General features: G+C 38.1%; 1 long non-coding RNA gene across 1 annotated transcript; it reads left to right on the forward strand.

Moving 5' to 3' along the window:
* The first annotated feature begins 4908 nt into the window (after window positions 1-4908).
* LOC116164876 lies at window positions 4909-5405 on the forward strand. The gene is made up of 3 exons (XR_004144019.1): window positions 4909-4952; window positions 5001-5120; window positions 5174-5405. It is a non-coding gene; the product is annotated as an uncharacterized LOC116164876 (long non-coding RNA).
* Window positions 5406-8700: the final 3295 nt, after the last annotated feature.

Here is an 8700-nt window from a genome sequence, read left to right on the forward strand (position 1 = left end):
TGTGCTAAAATTGGACTTTTTTCTTGCCAGAATAGTTGCCACAATGTCAATATATTATACAGAGAATCGTTCTGATGGGATCTAATTTTCAATCAGCGAAAAAATAACAGTTGCTGTAAAATATTGACCGAAGGCAGTCGCTGCGAGTGTTTTTCTCGGCGCCTGTAAAAATAAAAAATAAATAACCTATTTTACATCAAGAGAGCAAAGTATGTAATTTCCTCCCGCGGTCAAGTTTGCGACCCGACGCGAAGCGGAGGGTCGTAATTGGCTAAGGGAGGAAATTATACTTTGCTCTCGTGGAATATATCTGGTTTTATCTTCGCGTTCAACAATTCGACCATTAAATCGTTTTCGTTATTAAAAAAAAACAGAGAAGCTACCTTAACGACGCACACAATGCTTTGAGATATTTAGTTAAATGAAATCAATTTACCCGTGATCACACATTGTCATCTGTTAACCGACTATCAATAGTAACAATGGGGTTTACAGTATAGTTGAATTCCGCAATTCTAATTTAATAAGCGTGTACCTGAAACCTCCGCTTCGCATCGTGCCTTTAAATTCATTGCGCGTGCTTCAAAGACTTGATACTATTTTCTCAGTGAACCGCATTTTACAAAAAAATTAATGCCAGTTGTCATAAACTGATATTGATTTCGACGTTTGAATCTGCTTTTTGTCTTACTAGTCCACGAACTAATATGCGCTAAAAAGAGCGACACAGACGGTTGATTAATACAGAATTATTTGCATTAATTAACCGAGGAAGTATCCCTTATGAAGAATTAGGACGACCACCGCATTTTTCAGCTAAGGCATCCACAAACTGTGGTCACGTCGACTGTATCGCGCGGTTGACCCAACAACATTTCTGTGATTGAGTTGTGGTTATATTGTAACGTTATTTATAAATTCGGGTTCGATTTATATCAATATTTATTAAACAGAACTAAAACACTATAAAATCCGTACAATTTATATCGATTATTTATATCACTCGCACTTCGCAATTTATCTTTCCGTGCTCGATGTTTCGTCCGTACTCGTTCGGTAGTAGACTGCCGCGATGTTCGGTCCGCAACCATTTATACACGCAAGCAATGTAAGTCCAGTACATTCTCGAATAATCGCGCGCGTAGAAAATTCCAGAGCGCCAAAGGCGACGTCATGTTTGGAGCATTTCCGTTACAATATGAACCGCACTAGTTAAATCCGATAAATGTATCCGTGTCAAACGTATCAATAGGTCCTTTCCCTGCGATCGCAGAGGTAGAGATGAATTCTACTTAGTTCGTCTCGACCTAATTGAGTATAACCGAATGGTTATAGTAGGAGAGCTGGTAGACGTTTTTGGGTAAGTATTTGAGACACGCTGAAAACTTGTCCACCGCTTCTCCAATAATACCCAAACACAGAAATGCAGACCTGGCTGAGGAGAAGCGGGGCTAACACCTTGCCAGGCGCCTTCAACTTTGAAAAAAGAATGTATTCCCAGACAGTCACACTAAAATTGACCAAAGAATCGAAATATGTAATAATTTATACAATAATATACTCGTACATTTAAAAAATGCAAGTTTGATATAAATCACCCTGTATCACAATTGCAATTTTCAGGGTTGTAGCCTTAAGGGCCCCTCAACATGCCCCGACAATGATTTTAAATATGTGTTAATGGACCCACAATCTTCCATCAACACACTAATGGCCCATCTTGTATAGATGCGCATTATGCAATGGTTTAAATTAAATTTTTTAGTAAAAAAAGGGATCAACACGTAGTCGTAGTTAATACTAATTAAAACAGGCTTCCGCAGAAAATAAAGGAGCTATAATCGCTAAATGAATCTCAAACAACGTAGTAATTATATCGAAAACCAGTATACACTGGGTCCAAAATAAGGATGTATACCATGGGGATATCTGAAACCATAAAAGAAACAACGATGGTCAAGTTAGATAAAAGATGCGCAATTAAACATTTATTATCATGGTTTAAAGAAAACCAAATAATTACGGATACTACTACGGATATGCCAGAAAATCCGAAATTTGCGGATTTCGTTATTATTTTTTCCTGGCGTTATTTGAACAGATAGGTACAACAAAATTAAAAAAAAACTTTTTCATTGCCACTTTTTGAACTCTACAAGATATTATTAAGGAATTTTTTAATACAACGTTTCGTTTCGGAGAAATGATCATCAACTTTATTTTTTTATATGGCCCGTAAAAAAAGTGCACACTGTATTGAGTTTTTATTACGAATACAACGATATCTGGCACACACAAAAAAAACAAAGGTCGGAAACTGTTGGTTTCAACAGAATGGTGTACTCGTGCAAAAATACGTAACTGACAAATTTTCCCGATAGGTATTCTCACACGAGGAGGATGTTGTGCGCCTGTCTACCATCCTGTTGATACCAACAGAGTTGCCAACTTTTGTTTTTTTATGCTGTACATCGTATTCGTAATAAAAGTACTCAATATAGTATGTACCTTTTCACGGACCATATAAAAAATGAAGTTGCTGATGATTCCTCCGACACGAATATTGAAAATCTCTCAACATCGTCTTGTATAGAGCTCAAAAAGTAGCAATGTGAAAGTTTTTTATTATTTTTTATTTGTATTTGTTCAAATAACATCGGAAAAAAATAAAAACAAAATCGGAAATTTTCGGTTTCTCTGGCAGCATACCTTCAGAAGTAAACGGCGGTCTGGCGGTCCAATGTACGCGGCCTATTGCCTGCGTTCTAGTGTCTTGCGGCCCAATGCATAGCGCCGTTACAATTTTGCAGATTATGTACGGAATAAACTCGGTTTCCTGACATTTTCTGGTTTAAATCAAGATTGTATTGTTATATGGAGGTTCGTGGAATATATACGTTCGTTTAAACCTTTTTTGACTTTTATCAATTGTTAAACTTTGAAACTTTCAAGCGCGATTTCTCGGTAATCCATCGATTGATACACAGCGTTACATCAGGTGCTGTTATACTTTTGCATTCATTCAGCGGTGAGCTACTGCATTCGTCTTGCAAATACTTTCGGTGACGGTCTTTGATTATAAAGTATACGCACAGTCAAATCTTTCGGTGTATCTCAGATCCCCTCATGATTTAAATCAAATAATCGCGAAATCTCGTATATTGAGTTACATTTTCTAAATCGCAATTTGAACTTTTCAAAGCATGAACTCGCCGAGAGTAGTTATTTACGTTACTAAAGCGAGAAAAATTATCCTAAAAACATGGGACATTGAAATACATATCTCGCCAGGAAAGATTGCCGGTCACTCCTTGTGTCGATTTACGTTCTATGTTTTTCTAAAGATGCGAGCGACTTCCGGAATAGGATCGTGCCAATGTTGAACGTAAAGTCTTTTTGTTCAACACGATACTATCCCGGAAGTCGCTCACATCTTTAGAAAAACATAGATTGTAGGCCGGGATCAAGTGTTCTATGACCGGCAATCTTTCCTGGCGAGAGGTTTAGGTACCTCTTAGCCCACCTAAAAACTATACTATTGAAAATTAACATTAATAACTGTAAAGAGTCTTGCTCCACATTGCTCACATGACCGACATAGAGATAGCTTCAGTAGGTACTGTTTGAGTTTCCTTTGGAATTATTTCAATATAACCGAAATTTGTAGCCCTTTTCACTACTTTTAAAGTTCAAGACAGCGTCCTTATTAGTTTTTTTGCGAAACCGGTGCCATAATTGCGCTCTGGTGCCCGGAAGGCACTAACCGAAGCTTACGGCAATTACAACAATAAAAGCAAGCTTAAACATTATACAACTGAGATACCTTTATAAATTCTTAAAAGAAGATATTGCGCTTCATTTACATTTAGATAGAAATTTTCATTGCGTGTATGTTGTTTTCTAAGATGTAAACTACAATGAGGACTTTTATTTTCAGGTAGTGTTAAATCGACAAAATCATTTTTGCAGATGTTACACAAATTAGTCTTCTTATCTGTACCATAATTTTGTATTTATACGTATAGGTATAAGTTATATTGATTAAAGTTATTTTTGGAAATTCAGCTAACGTCCGGTTCGTTGCGTGTCTCAGAAGACGGACAACTTCAAAACTCAAATACGTACCACAAATTCTTCACTTGCGGTTGAGATTATGCCTACATTACAGATTAAATTATATAGGGTGATCATAATGGCCGTATGAGTAAAACATGAAAAGTTTGTGTCATTTGTCATTACTTTATTTGCAAATTGCAATACTAGGAAAAATAAAAAAATTAATCAAACACTAATCTGCTTTCGATAACTTTTTTTACGGTGCGTTGCAAATCGCTTATTTTAGGCGACATTGGTCATAAACGTAATGTTTTGTGTAATTTTTTCATTTCTAAGTAGGCTTTCCCTTGCATTTGTGTATGTTTCACTTTGGCAAATGACGTGGTGTGGCGTTTTTTCTTCCTCATCTTGCATAATGGGCTATTAATCAATCTCATTTTGTGCAGGTGTTTGTTCAAACGACAGTACGCTGTGACCATTCCTGTCTCAAGTTTTCATTCTACTTAGTTTTAAGATGAACGACGCTAATTCTCCGTTTGGGTTACCAGAAAGATCTTGGAGTGGTTCTGTCCTGGAATTTTCGACTAATGTCTGCAGTGTTCTTTCGGGAGATTGTAAGCGTTCTAAATTTGCAGAAATTGTGGATTATGTTTATGAACAATTTATTCCTTTTGAATGAGGCGGGAACGGTTGGGTGGTGTGGCCGATGGAGGACACTGTGTCTGATGTGGGAGCGCATGCGTGTATACACAACTTGTGATGGGAGGGATTTTTGAGCGGGACCAAGAAGGGGGCGAGTGGCGGTCGTGGAAAAGAAACGTTCCCACGGACATAATAATTAACGTTGTGATTCGAGACTTATTTAAGTCAGTGGGGCTGGGTAGCGAGAATAACGCGTGAGTTACTGAATGTAAAATTAATTTATTGACAGTAAATAATTTTAGGATTTTGGTTACCTACCTATACTACGTGCAATTATTCCGGTACAAACCTAATTAGGCAATAACTTAATCTACATTTCAATGGTTGTCTAAAATTCTTTCAAGAGCCGTTTGTCACCTTAAGTAAGCTATTAATTTGGAATATTCGTCATATTAGCGTACGCGTTACCTTTTAGGGCTCTTACCCCTAAGTACTGGAAATTGGAAAAAATATATAGTAGCCGCCCCTGACGTCACGTGGGACGCAAATTTATTACCTGCACAAGTAACTGCGGAATACCAAGCGCTGTTCCTGATGATAAGATTTTAATTCTATGGTGATAAGCCGCCATCCCACCGTCCACCTGTATGTACGTGCTGTCCATGTGGATAATGGTTCACACAATGCTCTGAGGTTTGAGATAACAAAATTTGAAAGGAGATGTCAAGTTTATTTGTTTAAATTAAGCATATTTGTCTATTATTAATTGTCCATCCTAGAATTAATTGATAATGTTGTGCTGTCCTTAAATTGTCAATTGTTAGTTAGAGTTATCAGCCCAATATTGAAGTCCGTTGAATGATCATTCATCTGAAACACAAAAATTACGTTATCGATATCATCGTCAAGTTATACTTACCTACCGAGTCAATTACCTGTTTAAATAAATTAATAATAGGATCGATTTTTGCATTACGTTATGAGCTTGTCCGATTACCTGTCATTGGGCAAGTTGGTTTAAGACAGGTTGGCGCCCCCTTCAAACAACACTCAGTACAAGATCCACGACTCAGCTCCCAAATCTTTGAGCACTGTTAACACCCATTATAGCCAACAAAAAAAGGGAAAGTCATAAGATTTACCTGAACCTCCTGTTTGGCTGGTTATTTGTAATCTCACAGGTCCCTCAGGCCACCCCTCACAGGAGATCGCCCTTTCAGCTACATCCACTACACTGTGGATAGCAAGTTCACAGGTTGATAGGCACATTGATGTTTACAGATTGGTTCCGACCCCAACACCTCACCCCTATCCGCCTACCTTTGGTTAAGTTCACTATCTATCGACCCAAATCCCAATCTCCTCTGTTCCCCCGAGAAGTGGTTTCAGAATAACTGGTTCGCCCGCTTCATTTTGATCCCAGAAAGTGCCCAAGGTCTGCTTTGCGGGGTAATCCCCCTCAACTTTCTTCAAGGGACCGATTCTACCCTCTGTTCCTTTTTTAAGGCTCTTTGGAGTGTGTCACCTTCTGGAATGTATTCAATTTCTTGGCAGTAACCTCCTCCACGACCCATGTTTTGCCTTTCCTATAGCCTTATTGTATTTGATGAGTTTGATTCGGTATGAACCCGACTCCTCCCCAGGTTTCTGCAACAGAATTCTCCGGAGTTCCCATAGTAATAATAATATATATTTATCCAATTATAGAACAAAATAAGATTAAGGTTAACAAAGCAGCAGACTATACAAAAATGAACAAAATATAAACAAGAATTGATATCGAAAAATTAACACTAAAGTTAAGTTAATCACATGTAGCTAAGTGTAAGTATATGGAACTGTTAAATATGTCTGTGTGTAGTAACGCTATTCCTGGCTAAGATGCACGATCTGGGATTGATTTCCGTTGGCTCAGTATTGAGTCGCGCTCCTTTTAGTCCCAGACCTCGCATTAGATTAGATTAATGTGTGCCTCTTCGCACTCCGTGTTTGTACCTCCTCTGCGTCTACCTTCGCTCTGGAGAGGAGTTTCAAAGTCATCCTGGTAAAGTTCACATAGGGTCGATGGTTGCAAGTGGCTCCCATCTTGTCCCAAGTAGATTGGTTCATAAGGAGAAATTAAAGTTTGTACCTTTGGGTCCTCCTTCCTATTTACCACACGCCATTTGCTGGTTGTGACTTTAGCATTTTGGATTTCGACCCTTCTCAGGATCTTCTTCGGTTCTACTCGAGTCCGGGGGATCCAGGCGTGTGCCCTTACTGCTTTTGGAAGGTTCTTCGCTTCGACGAATCAAAGTTTCGCTCCTTCCCACGGAGCTAGCTCTGACCTCAACCAATCCACCGATACCTGGTCTGCGCATGTGATCAACAGCGCTCCCCCTTGGTAGCGACACTTCGTGATTTTGGGCGAAACCCTCAAGGGTAGTGGGTTCCACAATAAAACTAGGTACTGAAAAGAGAAAGATTGAGAGGACCTACTTTAAAAATGTAAGCAAAGGCTGCTGCAGAATAATACATCCTTGCATTAGATATAAAAGCATCACGAATGCACGCTTGTCACTCCACTTTTCCTTTGTGAGTACCCTCTTCCAACACTCGCAATATTCGAATTTGAATTTTGACCTCCACCAACATCACCACACGCGCAGATTGCGTCACGCGCTTCTATTTATTATAGAATCTTCAGTCTTTTTAACCAAGACGAAGAAGTGAATCACGTACGTCGATAACAGGGTCTGACGGACAGACAAATATGGTGGATTTGTTTATTCTTTGAAATGCCCTTAAATTTAAGTGGTTGTCAGTCAAGCCTGGAAGCCATGTATAAAAAAAACTAGTATAGACGTGATCACTGGCAACCGACGCGACGAAAGTGCATTTTCCCCGCACAGAATCAGTAATAAACTCGGGAAGGAAGTGATTAATCTAATGTAAACAAGTTGTAAATCAGCATATGCATGATTAAAGCGCATTTTTGGTAATGCAGGTCAGTATTTTATTAGCGAAGTTTAAAAATTATCGATCTCACGAGTAATTTTGGCTGCGTTAAATAATTAATTTTATTTAATTTCAATTGACGGTACGTCTTCATTTTGTAAAACAAATCACAAAGTAAATAATAAGTTTTTATACTGGTAGCGCTATCTAACGATAAAATTATAGCACCTCCGAAACCCATATCGAAATTATTTTCTTCAATTATCGATCTCACAAGTAATCTAACTCAAAATAGACTAGTGCCTGCACATCTACACTGTAGCAGAAAGCTTTTAGTGAAAATTTGGAGTCTCTAGCTATTGTAGTTGTGGAGATCTAACGCGGACAGCCGGCCTGCCAGCAATAACGAATATAATAGCGTATTTTTTTCAAAAATTCGCTAACAAGTTTTAATCGCTATGGTCTCGTGGCTGTGCTATAGGTAGGTACCTACACCGTATAAGAAAAAACCTTGAGGACGGCATCTGGCCTAAAAAATGCGAGTAAATTTGATCATTGTATTTATAAACAAATTCAATGATTTAATATCTCCCTTTATGCATTTCTTAGTTTCCCGGAAATGTTTCTATCATGAGGTGCAAATGTTAATTCTGACACCCTGTAAGTATAACTGCATTATTATCGAACTTTCGACACACTAGGTATATGATTTTAACAAATTCGGTCTTAAATACGCAATAAAAAACACCATGACAAAAAATTGATTTCTCTCCAAGTAATGCAAAGCGTACCTAGATAGAATAAGAAGACAATAAATTACCGCATAAGTTTGTTACGGACGAAACCCCTGTCCACTCTCCTTGAGGTATCATCCTAAGTGGCCATAAGAAAACTAAACTTATTTATTCACATCAGTTATAGGCGTACGCATATTAATTTTTTGAACACAACCATTAAACGTAACTTTATCTGTACAACCCCAACATAAACGTAAATTTCACCCTTTGCGATGCTAGACATTTAAACAGCCCTAAATGCGATAAATGTGTTAATAGGGCTAAATGA

This window comes from Photinus pyralis, unplaced genomic scaffold (genome assembly GCF_008802855.1).
Source record: "Photinus pyralis isolate 1611_PpyrPB1 unplaced genomic scaffold, Ppyr1.3 Ppyr1.4_LG2, whole genome shotgun sequence".
In the NCBI taxonomy this organism is placed as follows: Eukaryota; Metazoa; Arthropoda; class Insecta; order Coleoptera; family Lampyridae; genus Photinus; species Photinus pyralis.